The 20629-nt window shown below is 42.8% G+C and overlaps 1 protein-coding gene across 5 annotated transcripts in view; it reads right to left on the bottom strand.

Annotated features, from left to right (window-relative positions):
* The window catches only part of ELOVL5 (ELOVL fatty acid elongase 5), a 69583-nt gene that overhangs the window by 32889 nt on the left and 16065 nt on the right, over positions 1 to 20629 (bottom strand). The window contains exon 1 of one of the 5 annotated variants that reach the window (XM_046639267.1): positions 15610 to 15632. The exons of 2 other annotated variants lie outside the window; for them this stretch is intronic. The gene's annotated coding sequence lies outside the window, so the exon portion shown is untranslated. Of the gene's footprint in view, positions 1 to 305; positions 413 to 6876; positions 6901 to 15609; positions 15633 to 20629 lie in introns of those variants that run through there. 2 more of the 5 variants (XM_046639266.1, XM_046639265.1) reach the window with 2 other exon arrangements.

The following is a 20629-nucleotide window of genomic DNA, read 5'->3' as shown; positions in this document are numbered from 1 at the left end:
CAGTTTCTTCCCCACTCAAGAGACAGAGATTTATTTTTCTAGATTAGGAAGGTTATATATTCCTGAAGGAAGAAACTCCGAGGTGGACGGCTTTTCCAGCAGTGAGCAGAGATTAACACGATCCTAGAACAGTATTCTAGGCGAAATCCTACTCACAGCTAAAGAAGAGAACGGACCATCAAGTTCAAAGTTCCTCCCTAGTCCTCAGGTGGGACAGACAAGGACCCCACACACCGATCCACTTACCCAGCAAGCACTGGGAAAGGAGTTTACTGGAGAAAATTACTCCTGTAGAGTTTTATTACCTTAAAGATGATGACTTAACTTTTACTTGAAAATGGAAGAACAAGAGCCAGTGATGACTTCTGCCTGGGTGGAAGCATGCTCCGTCATTTGGAAAAAGACAACACTAACCTACACACAGAATGCTCCTTGCTGGCGGACGAAGGCAGGATTGCTGTGAACGGACTTAGAACTCTGCTCTCACAGCGAGCTTTGCTGACAGTAACTAATTAATCCCCCAAAGGCTGCAGTGAGACAAGGTAAGAAACCCATGAGTGCCGGGCTCAGGTCAGCCCCATGGCCAGTTTTATTTCTGCACTCCCGGTGATTCTCAAAATGACCGCTGTTCACGCCACCAGTCATTCGAAAGGCGCTGACTCACTGAGTTAACAAATATTTAATGGATGCCTACCATGTGCCAAGCAGTATACTGCTTGTTAAGAAAACAACAGTGACAAAGACAGACATGACCCACGCCCTACTAAAAATCAAAGTAGTAAGAAGTATGCAAAGACACCTGTGGGCCAATCACTCTGGTGTAGCAGTGGGTAGGAGCACACCCTCTGGAGCCAGACAGCCTAGGTTCAAATCCCCGCTCCTCCACTTACTGGATGTGTGACCATGGGCAAGTTACTCTCCCTTCCTCATGTGATTAAATGAGTTAATATACGTAAAATACTTAGTGCATGGCACACAGGAAGTGCTGCAAACATATCTCCATTATCATCATTACAAAAACTTTTGGTATTGACCGATTTCACATTCAATGTTAATGAAGAGTTTTGCTAAGCCATAAATCGGAATTTTCTGCAAAGTTCATGGGCAATGAAACCTGCTCATACATATCCACACTTCACAGCTGTGTTTTCTCCCACTTTGGAGGGAATCTCATGGCATAATGATACTTGTGAATCCAGGGACTTTTGAATCTCTAAATTCCTCTGGAATATTAAGGGGATGCTGGTCATTGACCTCTCTGTGAGTGGAAGACAAGATCAGTGTTCCCACCACCCATAGTACAGAGCAGAAATCCATCTGGATCTGACACCTTTTTGTACTCCCAGCATAAAGTAGATGCCCAATGAATTCATTCACTTACTACAATTGGAGACTTGACTGAGCTGCCAAAGGGCACAGAGCTTGGGTGGAGCTAAAATTTGACCCTAGATCTTCTACCCTATGACCTACTGCTCTTAAAATACCCCATGTGGCCTTTCAAGGGAGCATCTTCACATGTTTATTGTTAAGAGGATGGTGACAGTATGTTATTAATATTGTTTGAGTTCTTATAACTTTATCCATGAGAATAAGATATAGAATTAACTTAATTTTAAATAATATTATCAAGTTAACAAAAAAAAAAAAACCAAGAACTAAAACCAGTTGTATTCACCCATGATGCCTGGTAATAAAGGCGTGAGCAATCTCTGTAATTCAGACCTAGATGGGAAGATGTTGGAAAACGAAGGGACAATCTTCCTTGGCCTCGTTTTTGTATGCCCATCATCACTTTCACGCTATCTCACTTGGTGACAAAATTATAGGCTTATTTTTTAAGTGTTGTGATTACTGGTTATACTGTAATTATCTGTTCCTTTGTTCACAACCCCCATTAAGCTCTAAGCTCTTCAAGGGCAGCGCCTCTGATAGTCCCATTTGTACTCAGAGAGCTTGGATCTATGCCTGGCAGACTGTTGATTACTGGTTGACACCATGAACAAATGAGTGAATGAATGAATGCCTGCAGGCCTTTTAGAGTTTCTTACCAATGGATTCTCAAATGTCTCTGTATCTCAGAATCACTCAAGAGCTTTAAAAAGATTTCTAGGACCCACCCCTAGAAATTCTGATTCAACAGTCTCGAGGCTGAGAAATTTGTCTTTTTGAAAAATTCCGGGGCCAGGCCCGAAGCTGAATGGTTAAGTCCATGCCCTCTGCTTCAGCGGCCCAGGGTTTCACGGGTTCAGATCCTGGGCGTGGACATGGCGCCGCTCATCAAGCCATGCCGAGGCAGTGTCCCACATGCCACAACTAGAAGGATCCACAACTAAAAATACACAACTATTCACTGGGGGGCTTTGGGGAGAAAAAGAAAAAATGAAATCTTAAAAAAAAAAAGACAAGTTCCTTAGGTAACTTGGAGAAGCCATCTTCTTGGGAACCACTCACTGCTGTATATGTAAATTAGGCTTCTGGACTCTTAACTAAATCCCCTGAAGCTCCCGAAGTTTGGTCACCCAGACAGTATCCACGGATTGTATCACAATGACAGGGTCTGGACTAGGATGGTGGTCAAAGACAAAGTATGTTTCATTCCCACAAACCCAGTTACAATTCCCTGTTTACGTCCACTAGCTGGAAAAAAAAAAAAATCATTTCTTTTCCAACCATCTCTCAAGCTGAAATAAAACCCCATTAAGTTAGGAGATGAGTTCTCCTATCTTTCAAACACTGTGTTACAGAGGACCCACCACATAGAACCACCACATTAAGTAGAGCAAGCTCTTTATTCTGGAATGTGGTCATAAAAAATACTACTGTCAGTAGAAGACACTCCTTAACCTCGTCCCCACTTCCCGAGCCAGCCATCAGCGGTGGCCGAGTTTGTAAAGCTCACTGAGGGCAGGGAACATATCCATCTTGCTCCCTGTAATCCCCAGCAGCTGTTCTTGGCACAAAGAAGGAATTTAGGAACTACTTGTGTAATTATATTGAACTGGAGCAGCATGGGGTGCCAATGAGTGGCTGCAGCTGCCAAACCTCATGTCACATACGTGGCCACAGCCAACCGCATATACTGCTTGCACGGAGACAAGGTGGGCATGGGAAGAGTCTGGACACTGGCTGAGACGTGGGCCCTGTTATCATCAGTCCTAAACCGAGCCACTTCCTATTAGCCGCATTACCTGCATTAGAGAGTCAAGGCCTCTCCGAGTGAACTTGGTACCTGTGGAAGGCAGCCTCACAGATGGTCCCCAATGATCCTCTCCTGCATCGAGCCAGGGTTGTGTGTGTGACCAACAGAACACAGCAAAAGGGACGGTATGTGACTTCTGGGATTAGGTTATAGGAGACACTGTGACTTTCACCCTGGTCAGGCAGTATGTTTCTCTCTCTCTGCCTCTCAGATCATTAGCTCTGGGGAAGCAGTCCTCTGGGGAGGCCAGTGTGGAAAGAAACTGAGACCCTCTGCCAACGACCCCCTGAGGGAAGCTTGGAAGCGAATCCTTTGGCCCCAGGCAGCTTCAGATGATTGCAGCCACAACTGTAACCTCATGAAAGACCCTAAACCAGAACGCCCCAGCTAATCCTCTCTGGGTGTCCTGACCCTCAGAGACAGTGAGATCAATGTTTCCTGTTTTAAGGGACCAAATTTTGCAATATTTTGTTACTCAGGAATAGATAAAAGGCTTAGAAATTAACAAGGTCAGTGGGGTTGGTGGAAGAGATTCTTAAAAGTCGACTCTTCTTCCCCTTGCTAGCTTTCCTTTTGGTTAAGACACATAATCCAGGTACCAACGAGAAGCATGGCGCTGAAAATAAATGCTCCCCCGCCCCCGCCCCCGGCCCCGATTTAATTGGATCTGGGAAGGAAATGAAAAAGGCTTGTTATCTAAAGCACAGAATTTGTTTTTGAAAACAATCCAACACTTTTATTACTAGCTTGAAGCTTAGCAGACAAGGGGGCTAACACTGTCTATTGCATACCCAGCTTTTCGAAGACTCAATAAGGAATTACCCCCATTTTCTAGATGGGGAAGCTGAAGTTCAGGGACTTTAAGTAACTTGGGCAAACAACAAACAGAGCCATTTCGTTTACTGCAGGTTAGGGAGCACCATTGTCCTGGCTTATTGGAACTTGGGGGTTTTCCCGGGATGCAAAAATCTAGAAGAACAAAAAAATTAGGAAAGTCCCGGGTCCCCCGGGAAGAGCTGGTTACCCCACTATGTCCAAACCTTGGGTCCTGCAAATCACCACACAGTGGATTTTTTATAAAATACATTTTAAAGCTACCATTTTGGCAGCGTAAGATCTGCAATGAATTTTCATGAAAATGAAAACCACAAGCCTTTCTAGTCTTTATCTTACAGTATCCAAGAAAGACTTGTTTTTCCTGTGAAAGAGTAAAACAATTGCTGTTCTACGATACAAACTAGCATGGGAACTTTTCAGCTTAAGAGTTTCTGCAAACTTCTATTTCAAAATAGCAACAGAGTCCAAAGAGCCAGCAGGTCCTCCTCCAGCCTCCGCAGGCCCTCCAGCTGGCTCAAGGGCTGCGGGGCGTGAACGGGTGGGCTCCTCACAGAGCAGCACACCAAGTCAAGTGCTCCGGCTGCAGGGTCAGGAAGCTTCCTAATTCCTCTTCTACAGAAGCTCAGAGACAGCTTCCGCTATCACTGGGAACTCAACCTGAGCAGTGCACGAGCGGCATGCATTCCTGGTAAGTCAGGAGGGCCAACCAGCAGCAAGTTAGCGTTGCCCAAACAGCTCTGATCCTTTCTCTTTTAAAACGATCCACGTACACCCACTAGGACAGCAAAGAGGATAAAGACAGACAATAACAAATGTTGGCAAGGTACGGAGAAACAGGAACATTCATACATTGCTGGTGGGATTGTCAAATGGTGCATCTGCTGTGCAAAACTTTGGCAGGTCCTCAAAAAGTGAAACACAGAACTACCATATGACCCAGCAATTCTACTCCTAGGTATATACCCAAGAGAAATGAACACATATGTCTACATAAAAACCTGCATGCAAATATTTACAGCAGCACGATTTATAATAGCTCCCAAATGGAAACACCCCAAATGTCCACCAAATGAATAATAAACAAAACAAACATAGCACATCCATACAACAGAATGTTATTCGGCCATAAAAAGGAATGAAGTACGATAGATGCTATAACATGGATGAACCTTGAAAACATTATGCTAAGGAAAAGAAGCCAGTCACAAAAGGCCACATATCGTACAAGTCCATTTCTGCAAAACGTCCGGAACAGGAAAATCCATAGACAGAAAGTACATGAGTGGTTGCCAGGGGCCGTGGCTGAGGGGAATGGAAAGTAACTGCTGAAGTGTATGGAGTTTTTCAGATAATGAAAATGCTCTAGAATTAGATGCACTTAAAAAGATTAAAAATAAACTTTAAAAAAGGAGAGGTACTTAAAACAAATAAAAGCTTTAAAATTTTGTATACTCAATTCCACTTCTAGAAATCTTTACACTAAGGAAATAAAAACAGATATGCATTAAGATCTACCTATAAGATTGTCATCCGAGATGTAACGGCAGAAAATAGGGGGGGGACCTTTATATATCCAACTAAAAGTAACCTGCTAAATAAACTATGGGACAGGAGTGGGCATTATTCAAGAGAAACGAAAACTTAGGTTCTTCACAGGAGCTTTATCAACAGCCCCAAACTGAAACAACCGAGATGTTCTTCAACAGGTAGATGATTAAACGAACAACGGTACATCCACACCACAGAACATTACTCAGCAATAAAAAGGAACACACTACTGATACACGTAACAATCTGGGAGAAGCTCCAGAGAATTATGCTGAGTGAAAAAGACAATCCACTTATGCAACCTTTTTGAAATCACAAAATTATAGAGATGGAGAAGAGATTAGTGGTCGCCAGGGGTTAGAGATGGCGTGAAAGCAGGAGGGGAGCAGGGGTGGCTATAAAGGGCATCATGTGCTGATGCACACATTCTGTATCTCGACCGTACCAATGTCAGTATCCTGGTTGTGACAGTGATGTTACTATTGGCAGAAACTGGGCAAAGGGTATTTGGATCTCTATTATTTCTTACAACTGTTTATGAATCCATAACTATCTCAAAACAAAAAGTTACATCTTTTAAAAAAGACCCACAAAAGTGAGGAAAACAAACCAATAAACAAGACTAGGCATACGATTTTTAAAACAAATTCAACCACCATCCCCTCTCCCCAACTCAATCACACACAGTCATGACTTCTCACTGTTTGTGAAATGCTACTGTTTGTAAAGGAAGGTTTTTGCTGGAGAGGGATAGTGTGAACTATGACTCTGTTCACGAAAGCTTAACACTTCACCTAAATGCTGGTGTTTCCACTATTTTAATTTTGACTACAGTCTAACTTAGCTTCCCAGTAAATGCTTATTTATCCACACTGCGCAGGCAATGGGGAATACTGGTTTGCTCTAACGTTCTGATGCTCTTCAAGGGACCATACAACTCACACAGGCCAGTTTTGACAAAGTAAGAAAATCATTAAATAACACCTTCCTGAATCAAATTTAATCTTTGATGATTCAGAGGCACTCTGTGATCTTAATGTGTTTCAGAGTCAGAATTACGAACGTCAAGTCCCATTTTACAGGACTGCGGAGGAGTAGGCATAGATAATCGGAATAAATCTGTAAATCTTCTATGCCTCTATGGCTTTAAATGATAAGTTTCTGCAATCAGTTATTTCCTCACCACTTTCCATTCTCATAAACAGAGCATAGAAAACTTTAGATATCAATAGTTTTGAGTTGTCAAGATTCTAGATGTTTTTTGATAATGAAAAATATTAATAAAAGCTTACTGCATGATGAAAAATAAAAACTGTGCTTTCTTCTATCCTTTGGATCATTTTCTTGTCAATCTCCTGAAAAACACAAAGTGGTTAAGGAGCACTTTTTTTTTTTTTAAAGATTGGCATCTGGGCTAACAACTGTTGCCAATCTTTTTTTTTTTTTTTTTTCTGCTTTATCTCCCCAAACCACCCCCCGTACATAGTTGTACTTCTTAGCTGCAGGTCCTTCTAGTTGTGGGATGTGGGATGCCGCCTCAACATGGCCTGAGGAGCGGTGCCATGTCCACGCCCAGGATCCGAACCCTGGGCCACTGCAGCGGAGTGCGCGAACTTAACCACTCGGCCACAGAGCCGGCCCCAAGAAGCATTTTTACAGTGCAGAGACTCATCATCCTGTGACGCCACAGCTGACTGCAGTGGGCGCTGGGTGCTGGGCAGGCGGCACCCATGTGCTCTGCAGGGGGCCCTCTGCTGCTTGTCAACAGGAAGGAACCACTCAGCCCCCACAGCTCTCCAGAGAACAGCAGACGGCTTTCCAGAAAAGAAAGGCTGAGATGACTTCTTCTGTAACCCTCTGCAGAAATTCTCCAGCAAGATTAGATCTCTTCCTAGCAATGCTTCTCTTTTCACTAAGTGCTACTTTCAACAACTGCCACTGTGTTCAAAACCCCCGTAACAACTATTAAAGGTGAAATACTGAGAATCAGGCCGTAAAGTGATTACACTTTAGTGGAACTGCAAGTATTTTAGCAAGTCATATTCATGTAACTGAATATTCTGACTGGCTAATAAGATTTTCTCTTCAATTCTCCCCAAGTACCAATATTCAACTCCAAGCTGTCATAAAAGCCATTCTGCTGTAAGAAAAAGAAGAAAGAGAAGCCAGTGATCAAATTAACATAAAGTCAATTAGGTGCCCACCCAGAGCCAGAACACCATGAGACAGACTAACAGGTCTCAAAATGAAAACTAAGGAGGGCCCAGCCCTGTGGCTGAGCACTCAAGTTCGAGTGCTCTGCTTTGGTCGCCCAGGGTTCGCCGGTTCGGATCCCAGGCACACACATGGCACCACTCATCAGGCCACGCTGAGGTGGCGTCCCACATAGCACAACCAGAGGCACTCACAACTAGGATATACTAGGTACTGGGGGGCTTTGGGGAGAAGAAGAAGAAAAAAAAAGAAAATTGGCAACACGTTAGCTCAGGTGCCAATCTTTAAAAAAAAAAGAATAAAAAAATTAATGATATAGTTGAGGGGGAAAAAAACCCCAATCTGTGTATAGAACTTGAAAAAATTCTTTCCTGGAGAAGTCAATCAGGTGAAAATTTTAGAAAAAGAATTTAGGTGGTAAAATGGCATATATCATTGTTTAACAACGTGCCTTTCTTTACTGAGCACCAAATGTGTTTAAGACATTATGGCAGCAGGCAGAGCTACTGAACACAGGCCTTTCACCTAAGCTCAGAAACCTAGCTGTCATCCCATTGGAATCCATATTTTTAGCTCATTTCAAAACACAGAAATTCAGCACAAATTAACAATAGTTCAACATACAAACCCTTCTGAAAGGCAAGAACATTTAATCCAGGCGGGTGGGGAGCAGATATAAAATGATACACAATATCCCACTTTAATTTGGAAAAGCGATCACATTTTTTCTCATCAGAACCAAATGAAAACAATTACTCGAAGAAAATTTAGATGACTACAGAAGCAGTGACACGTTTAAAATGTACTGTGGTTTGCTCCAATGATTTTTTTTCATACACATGAACAATTTAATATATGCCACCAGGTTGGAGAAGGGAAGAGAGAACGTTTTAGCTCAGGCTGCTCTAACAAAATATCACAGACAGGAGGTTTAAACAGGTTCACGGTTCTGAAGGCTGAGGAGTCCAGGATAAGGTGCCAGCAGATCCAGTGCCTGGTGAGCGCACTCTCCCTGGCTTGCAGACAGACACATCCTAGCTGTATCCTCATGTGGTGGGGATCAGGCTCTGGTCTCCTTCCTCTTATAAAGGTGCTAATCCCATCATGGATGCCCCACCCTCATAAACCTATTTCCCTGAAGGCCCCACCTCCATATACCATCACAATGGGGGTTAGGGCTTCAGCATAAGAATTGGGGAGAAGACACAAACACCCAGCCCACAACAGAGAGGTAGTTTTCCATTTAAGAGGTAAAATGAATGACTGTTTACAGAGTCAAAAGAAAATTGCTGCTTTTTAAAAATCCGTAGTCACTAAAATGAATCATTTTCATTCATTCATTCATTCATGTTATCAAAACACATAATCTCTACTTTACTAAAGGGCTGTGTTCCAGATGTTAATTTGTAAACCAGTCATCTGGACTTTAGAAAATTCTGTTTTCTGTATTCTATTTTCTACAGAAGTAATGTTACCTTAGTCATTCTTAACCTTTTGGGGACCCCACGTCAATTGTGAAAATGTGATTAAACAAAGGAGACCTTCTCTCTATCCCCAGATGACAGAGAGTTTAGATAAAACTGACATTTAGGGTCCCTAAAATCCTACGCGTCCTCAGTCCCCAAATTAAGAACCAGAGCTGTAAGAGGTCGATAGATCTCCAGATGGGCCCTAAACTACTTAACTCATAATGAAACAGCACCTACAGGACTACTGATTCTATTTGTACGAGAAACTATAATCTGTAATATGTCTAATTTGAGTTACACTCCCCTGGGCTCTGACACTTAACAGTGTAATATGATCTTTAGTAACCTGCTAAACCTGCACAGACCTCCATTTCCTGATCTATAAATATGTGAATAATACCTATACCTCATGCAGTTATTGTGAGGATTAAATGAGATTATATGAAACACCTGGCACAAAGCACAAGCACCTCAATTCACAGCAGCTATTTTTATTATCATCAGCAGGCATCCACCAAACATGCATTTAATGCAGCAAAACAGAAATCCACAAGACAGTAAATCTGTCTCCAGAGAGGCAGGGGAGAGAGAAGTGATAAATAACTAATGAAGCAATCGAGGTGCCTTGACAAAGCACCTACGGAGGTTAATAGGGGGATAAAAAAAGAGGAGTCAATTTCACACAGGGACGAGTGGGTCAGGTGTCTTCGGGTTAAGGCTTGCCAGTGGGGGTTGGGATGGAGGGGAGGGGAGAGAAAGTGAAAAACAATGTTGGAGAAGCAGGTAAGGGCTCCAGTGTTTAATTTTAAACTGGGGAGGTGGGGTGAGAGTGGGGGTGTGCAGGAGGCTGGCAAGAAGGGCAGATCAAGGTCAACTGAGAAGCCCAGAGCAAGAGTCCACGTGAGAGATGGAGGACTTCCTGAGGCCACGGCAGGGGAAGGGACGCAGGGGCCACAGAGATGTTCTGGGTGGGCAAGATGAAGCCCCAGCTCTGGCTTCTCACTCTGCGCCCTGGATGGGGGTGCTATTCATGAGTTAGGGAGCACAGGAGCAAGCAGGACAGAAGAAGGGAACAGGGGAGAGTTCCGACCATCATGCAGAAAGGTCCTGCTCTGCTACTGATCTTATTAATCACACATCCATCATACAGTTTCTTCCTTTTTTTTTTTTTAAAGATTTTATTTTTCCTTTTTCTCCCCAAAGCTCCCTGGTACATAGTTGTATATTTTTAGTTGTGGGTCCTTCTAGTTGTGGCATGCGGGACGCTGCCTTAGCATGGCTTGATGAGTGGTGCCATGTCCGCGCCCAGGATCCGAACTGGTGAAGCAGAGCGTGTGAACTTAACCACTCGGTCACGGGGCCGGCCCCCATCACACAGTTTCCTAAGTGCCTGTTGAGGTAGGAGGCAGGGCATATACTGTGAATTATTAGTGTGCAAATTAGTGGAAATTCACTGTACTGACATGTTCTCTTCCAGGAAAAAATTTGGAAGATGAACTGCGCACTGAGTTCGTAATGTTAAGTATAAGAAGTTTAGGCTGAAGCTGGAACCTAAGCCACACATTTGTCCAGGGATTCATATCCTCTTGTTGTTCTAAGAAAACATTAAGCCAGCTATGCTCTAACATGAATTACACACTTCAGGAGGCTGAATTATTTAGCAAATTGCTATTTCCCTCCACTAAATGGTTTGCTAATGACTGACTGCTCCAAAGAAGCTTTCTAAAGCCATCCTCCTATCTCATTAACATCTCTCCAAGAGAAGCTAACAACCACTTGGAACCTAACCCAGCCCACCATTTCAAATGATTTTCCTTATTTTCAAGTCCTTTTCTTTGAAGAGCATAATGATTACGTATAACAGGAGCAACTAACACTGAGTCCTTACTATGTACCAATAGATTTTCTGGTAAAATTTACAAGGATCATCTCACTTACTCCTCATGCCAGCCCTTTCTCAGGTCCCCTTCTCAGAGACGAGTCCACTGAGGCCGAGAGCAATTCAGTCATTTATCCAAGGCCACAGCGATAGCACCATTACACCCACTGCCTCCCCATGTTACAGTTAAATAAAAAAGGGACATTTATGGCAGAAAATCTGGAAAGCAGAGAAAAGCTTGTTTCATTTTAAAGCAAAAACAAAAAGTAACCAAGGCTGTGGCAGGAACCCTGTTCACCCTTCTATTGTTTACAAGCAGCGTGATCTCAGGGAAGCTGATGTCTGGAGGCCTGGTGTCCCCACCTGGAACATTCTCCCCAAACGGGAAAAAAAAAGACTTACCTAATCAGCGGAGATGCTTCACAGAGGCATTCAGCACGGAGCTAGGCCAATATTACATAATAAATATGTAAAATATAAGTAATTGTGTTGTGTCTACTTTTTTTTCGGCTTTAAAATAACAAACACTTGTAATCTTGCGTTTCAACACTGTAGCAATTACTTTCTTCATGACCCTAATTTGAGTTCTGAAGCAATATTTATATAAATGCTTTAATTATTCCCCCATTATTAGTTATTCGATCTGTTTCCAAGTTTTTACTGTTCTCCAATAACGTTGTGATGAACATCTTCGCACAGAAAACTTCAGCTGTATGTTAAAATTATTTATTTGAGTGAGAGTCCCAGAAATGGGCCAATTACATCAGTCTTAATATACACCGCAAAATTTCTTTCCAAAACACTTTTACCTATTAACGTTCCCACCAGCAGGATTACGTGAAAAGCCTATATAACTCCACCCTGGCCAGGACTGCGTAATCTCATGGAGGAAAAGAAAAAGATTTTTTCATTAATTTAGTCTAATATAAAATGCCCTATGCATATATTAAAAATATAAATCATATAGAAATCCCAAAAGCTGAATAAACACTGTATATGTTGAAAATTTATATAAAAGCCATTCCCAGCTAATGCTTGTAACAGAAAAATGAATAATAAACTGTGCATCCTCTGCTTTCTAAAAGATCAGTCTGTTACTATAAACTGGTAGTTGTTAATTGGTCACTTATGTTAAGAGTCTTTCCTCTCTCAGGTTATTAGTAAATAGAATTGTCTGCATTCCACAAAAATTCTCCCTCAAACCAAGCATCTAAGTCTGGTTGCCAATTTTTAAAATCTCTGAGAGAAGCATTATGTCTTACATAAACAGCAGTGATCCTTGTTGAGAACAAGTATGGATTACCAAAAGCACAGCTAAAGCACTTGTTAAGTATCTATTTTATCTAGGGTCATGGACCGTTTAAAAAACGGAACTGAACCCAAACACAAAGAAGCCCTATAAAACAACAGAAAATTCGCTTCTAGTAAGAGAGGCCCATAAAACCAGCTTTAAGAAAACCTAGTGTTTCATGTATTTAAGAACTTGAAGTAAGATGACTTTTCCGGTTGGTTTTTCAACTGTGTACATAACATCTTGCAGAAGATAGGCCATTTTTGCTAATCAGTAGCCGAGTCAGCCAAATTCAGTTTATGTCATTAGTATTATTGTCAACAAAGCATCATAAAACAGCTTGATTTTTCCAATCCCATGTGGAGGCACGGAGTGAGCAGTTAGAAAAATATTTGGACTTGCTCACAGAGAAATTTCGTATGCACTTCACAGGACATGGATGAGAAACCCCAGAGAGCCCTCTTGCCTGGACTTTTCAGCCCAGTCACCACGCGCAGAATAAGTTAAGTGGCAGAGGACCCGACAGCTTCCATTTAGAATCAACCAACTCCTACTCGGGTCATAAAAATCCTCATGACGACAAGTGGTCCACTCTGCGAGAACTGTCACACGGAAAGGAAAACTGGATCAGCAAAACGTCAGGCAGGCACTGGGATAAGCTATCCAAGATCTAAGGATGAAATGGCATTATCTCCGGCCTCATTTGTTCCAGCATCAAACAAATCTTCATCATTATAGCTCGTAACGCCTCACTAATGAGTTAAGAGGATTTCATTACGAAACCATAATATTCATTCTATGGAGAGTCCGTGGCTTCAGGCTGGTAGCATCATTAAAAATAGAAAACATAACGACGATAATAGTCCGAACAGTAACTAACGGGGGACACAGCGTGCGCTACGCATCACTACCCCACACTTCATGTGCACTATTTAATCTCCTCAGTAACCCTGCGAAGGATTATTTTTCCCACTTTGCAGAGGAGGAAATGGAGGCTCACAGACTAGAAGTCACAGCACATGATCCCGAGCCTGTCCCCGGTTTATGGGATTCAAACCTGCCTGCTTGGACCCACAACCTGAGCTCTTAATGCCTCTTGTGAAATTACACTGAGCAGAACCGAGTCTGCTAGGAAAATCGGAAAGTGCATCAAACTAGCAACTCACAAGTGCCTGTAACACACCACTGGGCCCCAAGTAATAAACCAAGGTTTTGTGAGGAATAATCTATGTCCAAGGCAACCTAACACCCAGACAACGGTGTACAAGGCAGTGTGCCAGTGAGCCAAGGGTGACAACTGGTTACAACGCTTATGGAGCACACACTTGAGGCGGTTTTCCTTCCCCACTCAACTGAATCACCAGAAAGAGTCTGGTGTCCTGTAGACAGCATAAAGGAGGTTGCATTAATTCTCAGGTCACAGGCATGCTTAGAAATGACATAAAAGCAAGTAACGGTGATAATGTCATTTCAGGGAGGCTATGACTGAAAAAATCTCAAGTGGAAACTTCTGGTTTGAGTGTTCTGGAGGACAACACGATACAGAATGAGAAATGTGTCCGCCACGTCCTGTACTGATCTGTTTCTAGAGCCAGGATGAGCAATGGGTTTTTCCCGTGTCCCTTCACACGATGGATATGCAGCATACAATAAAATCAGTTGTAGACCTCTCTCTAGATATTAATTACATAAATTTATGTAATTAAATACATTTTAAAAACATGGATATATAGAGTTAAAAGATTAAAAAAAAAAAACACGCCTCTGGCAAGTGGTTTGCCATAATTAGTCTTAGATCAAGACAAGAAGCTGAGGAATGAGCTATCATAAAAACAAATCAGAATTTCTCCATCTCCAAAGGGGATCAAAGAAGGAACAGTACTAGCTTGCGGTTTGATATAAGGAAGAACTTTCAAAGATGTGCAAACACAAGGAAAGGCGTGTGGGGTTTTGCACACATAAGCCATTCTCTCCATCCAATGGCTGGAAATATAGACTACTGTGAGGCCAAGGACTTTTACTGAACACTGATAGCCCTATTCCACACAGAGTGAAAAAAACTCAGAAAAGCCCTGGGTTAAAGGTCTCTAGTCTCCCAACTTTCTAACGTGAAAACCCTATCCCACCGTTCAGTTCTTCCAGGAACGTCAGTTGACAACTTATCCTCCAAAATGCCGTTTGTTTCACACCGGCTTTACCACCGACCGGCCTCCCCTGCACTGAGATGTCCTATTCAAAAAGAAAACTTCCAGAAAGATACAGCAAAGCAGAATCATTTGGGTATTACTCTTCAAACTAAAACATACACTCTAGGCTAAGATGCCCATTACTGTGTCATAAGCCAAATGTATGATACATCCAAATGCTGGTTTTTTGAAAAGTGCCCATATCTTATCTATCACCTATGGGAATTCATGACGATCGTGAGCCATCTGTAGATACTTCTGTGTGCTAACTATTTATAAGTGCTCTTCTGGATGGAGTGGACCTGAAAGAGTCTGTAATTGCCCAAAATAACTGGACTCACACATGCACAGCAAATTAATACCACAATAGCACCCAGTAAAAGAGAGGGAGAGCCCCGGGGTGAGGGCCGTGGTGAACAGGGAGAGGTGTGCGAGAGGACAGCAAGAGAGGGTTCCAGAAGAGTGGGGCTTGAACTGCCCCTTAAAGCATCAGCAGGTGTGGGGAGGCCAAAGAATGCAGGAAAGGTGTTCCACGTGAAGGAAAGTGTTAGCCAAGGAGCAGGAGGAGTGGGGCTGCCACGCTCTGGGAAGAACTGAGATGGTGAGCGGGCCTGAGGACAGTTTCCAAATTCTACCTCAACTTTATTAAAGCAATCATCTAACTGGCGTGAGAGAACACTCTGCCTTCACTAGAAAACCAGTCAGCAGTGATTTAAAGCACATTAAAACTAGGGAATGCTCCAAAAATATTTGCTAACTGGATGGATTCTGAGCAGGGGAAGAGGGAAGCCTTCCCACAAGTGGCATGTGACCAGGTTTTAAGGATTTTACAAGGCAGACGGCCGATGAGACAGAATGTTGATGGGTATTTCAAGCTGAAGTCCCAGCATGAAAAGAGGCATGAAAGGATACAGCAGGTTCCAGAGGAGCAGGGTACCAGAGCCACTCAGTCATCTCTGAGCCTGTGGATGCTATCTCCCAAGTACCTCAGAAACATCCGCATCTTCCCTTCTGCATCACCGTCCAAGACAAGGGCACTGTTTTCTTTCACGTGGACTCCCGGCTGGCCTCCAGACATCCACTCCTTCCCTCCGATCCATCTCCACACTGCGCCAGAGTTCTCTTTAAACCACCAAAACTGATCGAGCCACTTCTGCCTGCAGTCTTTCAGCTGTGTTCCCTCATTCTGCCGATAGAGTCTACAATCCCTGCTTAGTTCAGAACCACCTTTAGGCACTGGCTCATACCTGCTTCCCCGGCCCAACTTCTGCCCTCCCCTCCTGCTCACCGGTGTCGACCACACCTGCTTCCTTCCACCTTCTCCACCGCGCCCTTTACCTGGGCAGATCCTACGTACCTGTCCCACGTCCCTCTTATTCCTATTTATGCTGTAAACTTCTGCTGCAAGATGTTTACTTCAGAGAAGTCTTGCCTGACTCCTCCCCGAAAGCCCCAGGCCAGGTCAGGTCCCTCTGTTTACACTCTAATCACACCCCAAATACAAACCAACATTTGGTTAGTATCTAAGTCCTTGAGGACAAGGGCTGTGTCTGTCTGGCTTCACCATGTAGCATCAGCTCAGGCTTGGCACACAGCAGGTACCCATTACATAGCTGTGGAATAAGTGGTGTGCTGGGTCATGAGGCTGGACAGCAGACTGGGGACAAAATGGGGAAGAATTTGCAAGCCAGTAAGTCCTTTGACCTTTATTCTGTAGACAGTTGGGAGAGACAGCTGGGCCCAGTGTCGGCCTTGCTGGCCATACTGCCGGCCTCCATCACTGCTCTTGGCACCAACCAGAATGGCTGACTCAGCTTTGCCGACCTTCATCAAAGGAAGCAGAAAGAAACTCAAGGTCTGCTTTCCACCACTCGGCTCCCAACTAAGTGAGAAGCCCTCAGAGCAGCAGCAGAACAAGATCACCGAGCCTTATGCCTCACCTGCCTCCTTAGACACTTGGTCCGTCCACCTGCTCACTGCAGCAGGCACTTATGGATGACTCTGACCAACCCACTTAAGATGGGCTCGTGGTTCCACATGTTTTCTCTAACTGTGGACCCCAAATTTACCCCATTTTAAAATAGGATATTCCTTCCCCTCTTAAAGCAAGTTCCTACCCACCCACTCCTCCTCCCCACACCTCCACAGGTAGTAAATTTGCTCCTGGCGATCTCCACCACCAGACCCAGACCTTTGACACCCCACCCTCCCAGCTCTGGCCCTGGGGGCGTTTCCCTGCTCAAACTGGACCTCACAGTCATTCATTCCACAAATACTCTTGAAGTCACATCCACCCCTATGGAGCCTAAATCCTAGGTAAATCTAACTGGCTGAACTGTTTTGCTGAGATTCAGGCTGTCAATAAGAATTTCTTAAAACTTCCTCTCTGTAAAATGTCATGTCCCTTTTTACACACTACCATGGGGATGAACCTCGAAAACATTACGCTAAGTGAAAGAAGCCAGAAACAAAAGCTTACATACTATACGGTTCTATTTATATTGAACAGGCAGAAGAGGCACATCCATAAAGATAGAAAGATAAGTGGTTGCCCAGAGGCTGTGGGGGAAGGGAGAATAGAGTGTGACTGATAACCGGCTCAGGGTCTCCCGTGGGGGAGATGAAAATGTTTTGGAATTAGAGAGAGGTGGTCAGAGCACAACAGTGTGGATGAACTAAATGCCTCTGATCTGCCACTTTAAAATGGTTAATTTTATGCAACTTTCAGTTCAAGAACAAAAATCCAAGTACTTGAAAAGAAAGTCACTCTTTTCCCTTCCAATTCAGAGTGGCGTCCATCCACCAACTTGCCCTCCACATCCTTTCCCAAGTCTTTCAAGACTTTATTCAACTCCCATTTCCCCTTTTACCTTCTATTTCCTCTCTCTACAGGATCCTTTTTTTCTGTTGACAAATCTGTTAAGTCTGCCCAACCTAAAAATCCCTCCCTTAATCCTGCTTTCCCCTGGAATCTCATCTAGAACCATCTCAAGATCTCATAAAAAGCAGCCACTATCAACTGTCTCCACTTTTTCACCTCCAATATTCCCCGTAGCTCCATTCCTGGCTACAGATAGTGAAACTCACCTGCTACAACACTCTCAAATCGAAAAAATGTACAAAACTCTTGTAGAAATGAACAGATGAGCCTCAAGAACCTCTGAGGCCAAGAATGAGAGAGGCAGGAGTCATTAAAAAGAAGCTGCCAGAAACCCTTGGAGTTACACTGTCCAATGAAAGCCACATGTGGCTATTTCAATGTAAATTAAAATTAGATTAAACTAAAAGCTCAGTTTCCTAGTTGCACTAGCCACATTTCCAGTGCTCAGTAACTACCTGTAGCCAGTGACTATCATATTGGACAGTGCAAAATATATCCCATAGAAAAATCTCAGTATCTAGAAACAGAATGTCTCAATATGCACCAGCACCTGATTCAGATTATCACAGAACCTGAGGTTATAAACATCTTGAAAGAATTCCCCGGAGTGAAATAAAGGGAAGGCAGATGCAGCGTTTACTAGTCCCCAACGGAGAGCTCGACATGATGAGACATTATACAAAAATGGCCAGAGCAACCTTTTGGTGACACATCAAATCACAAAGGCTAAATGGTAAATAGCACAAGGTAGAGATGTGGGACATGATGCAGCAAAATTTTACCAAAGCAACAGCATTGTCCAAAATCACCAGGAAAAAAGTCACGTATCTATCAGACAGAGATGAACTAGTTATTTTTAAAACTACTCCCAAAGACAGCCAGTCTAAAGGCCCAAATATTATACTGCACAGATAGCAAAGAGAATGGGGTAAAGAAAAAAATTAAATGAACATCGAAAAAGCTACTGATGGGGGCCGGCCCCGTGGCCGAGTGGTTAAATTCGTGCGCTCCGCTGCGGCAGCCCAGGGTTTCGCCAGTTTGGATCCTGGGCGCAGACATGGCACCGCTTGTCAGGCCACAGTGAGGCGGCATCCTACATGCCACAACTAGAAGGACCTACAACTAAAATATACAACTATATACTGAGGGGATCTAGGGAGTAAAAAAAAAACATATAAAATTAAAAAAAAAATAAAAAGCTACTGACACTACACTGAGACCTTAATCTCTTAATTTACTCCTTTTTCTGCTCTGGACTTTTATTTTAAAAACTGACCACTATAGTCCTCCCAAAGAGCAACCACGTAGGCAACCAGTGTTGTTAGAGGACATGAATTTACTTTTAAATAGCATCCTACCAAATAGGGTACCCGACAGATACATCTGACAAACGACCAAAACCAGGCCACCTGAGGAAGTTCAAATATAAAGTGACACTCAGAGATCCTGTGGCACAAAGCAAGAAATTTACTCAGGCAGGAGGCAGAAGAGGCAATAGCTGCTGAAACAGGAAAAAAAAAAATGACGTTTTCTTAGCTGAGTAGAAGGGCGGTCCTTATTTAAAAATACAGTAAATAGGATCTGCTTAGAACAAGGTTCTCAAAGTGTAGAGCAGACACCTCCGAGGGTCCTGGGGCCCTTTTCAGGGGTTCTGTGAAGTCACAACCATATCCATAATACTACTAAGAGATTACATTTTCAGTCTCATCTCTCTCATCATTGTAAAGTGTCCCTGAGGCTACAGGATATGTGATCTCAACAGACGGAATGCAGAAGCAGCAAAGAGAGCCAGCTGTCTTTCATTAAGCCACATATATAATACGTTGGCAAAAAGGCCTGTTTTCACTAATTTTTTTTGGTTTGGGAAATATATTTTTCATGAAAATATAGATTATGTTATCATGTAAAGGGCTAATTATTTTTAGATGAATTACTAATTATTTAAAATTTTTATTGAAAAATAATTAAAAACTTCTAAGACAGGAAATACCAACAGGTATAACCCACATAGACAAAAGCTCCCTGAGATTCTTAATAATTTTTTAAAGTGTAGGTCCTAACGCCAAAAAGTTTGAGAGCTGCTGTATGAAAAATTGTGTACAGAATTTTTTTCCGCTCTATAAGGTTTTATTTCCAAAAAGACATAAATTTAGATTCCCAACTTAAAGGCAAATATTCCAAACACACCTCAAAAAGAAATGTGTCTTTATACTTGACTTTAGGAGTTAAATTTAATGGAGGACACAGAGTTTAAACAGAGTACACTTAAATACTTGAGGTTTGTGAAAATATAGTCATTTTGAAAGCAAGCTAACAATAATGAATAAACTGATAATAAACAGATTATAATTTAAAGTACTCAAATAAATTCTCACCAGCCCCCACTAAGTCATCAAATGACATGTGGTATGGTACTATGAGACACTCAACACCAATCAAGCAGGTCAAGCTGATTTCCACATTACTATGTGGGTGTAAAAACTCTGGAAGTTTCTGAAAGCATGATACTAACTCCCCTTCAAACGAGGATACTCCTCATGGAAACTCTTATCAACAAAAACTAAAAGCTTAAGTCATCAATAATGAGAGATGCAAATTTCCTGTGGCTAATCACAACAGGTAGTTCTGCAAATAGAACGTATTCACTCGTCAACCACTATAGAAATGCTGGAGTGTGTATATATCGCGAGCGCAAATGAGAGACCGCTGGCTCAGAATTAAAGTCAAAATTCATTTTCCTGACTTCAACTTGCCACAACAAAACACCTTTTAAGAACCACACTTTTGGGGCTGGACCGGTGACACAGTGGTTAAATTTGCGCGCTCCGCTTCAGTGGCCTGGGGTTCGCAGGTTTGGATCCTGTGTGTGGACATACACACGACTCATCAAGCCATGCTGTGGCAGCATCCCACATACAAAATAGAGGAAGATGGGCATAGATCTTAGCTCAGGACCAGTCTTCCTCACCAAAAACAAACGACACTTTTCATTTGCGTGCCCATCACCTCAGTTGTACAATTTTCAGAAAGTCCGAGTTCCTTTTCTTTCTTTCTTTTTTTTTTTTTTAAGACTCCAGGCCCAAACGCTTCAATCTGACAGCCAGTTCTCTTTTTCCTTTTTAAAA

The sequence above is a fragment of the Equus quagga genome, chromosome 15, assembly GCF_021613505.1.
Source record: "Equus quagga isolate Etosha38 chromosome 15, UCLA_HA_Equagga_1.0, whole genome shotgun sequence".
In the NCBI taxonomy this organism is placed as follows: Eukaryota; Metazoa; Chordata; class Mammalia; order Perissodactyla; family Equidae; genus Equus; species Equus quagga.
Note: the sequence above shows the minus strand (reverse complement) of the source record. Positions and strands in the feature narration are given on the sequence as shown.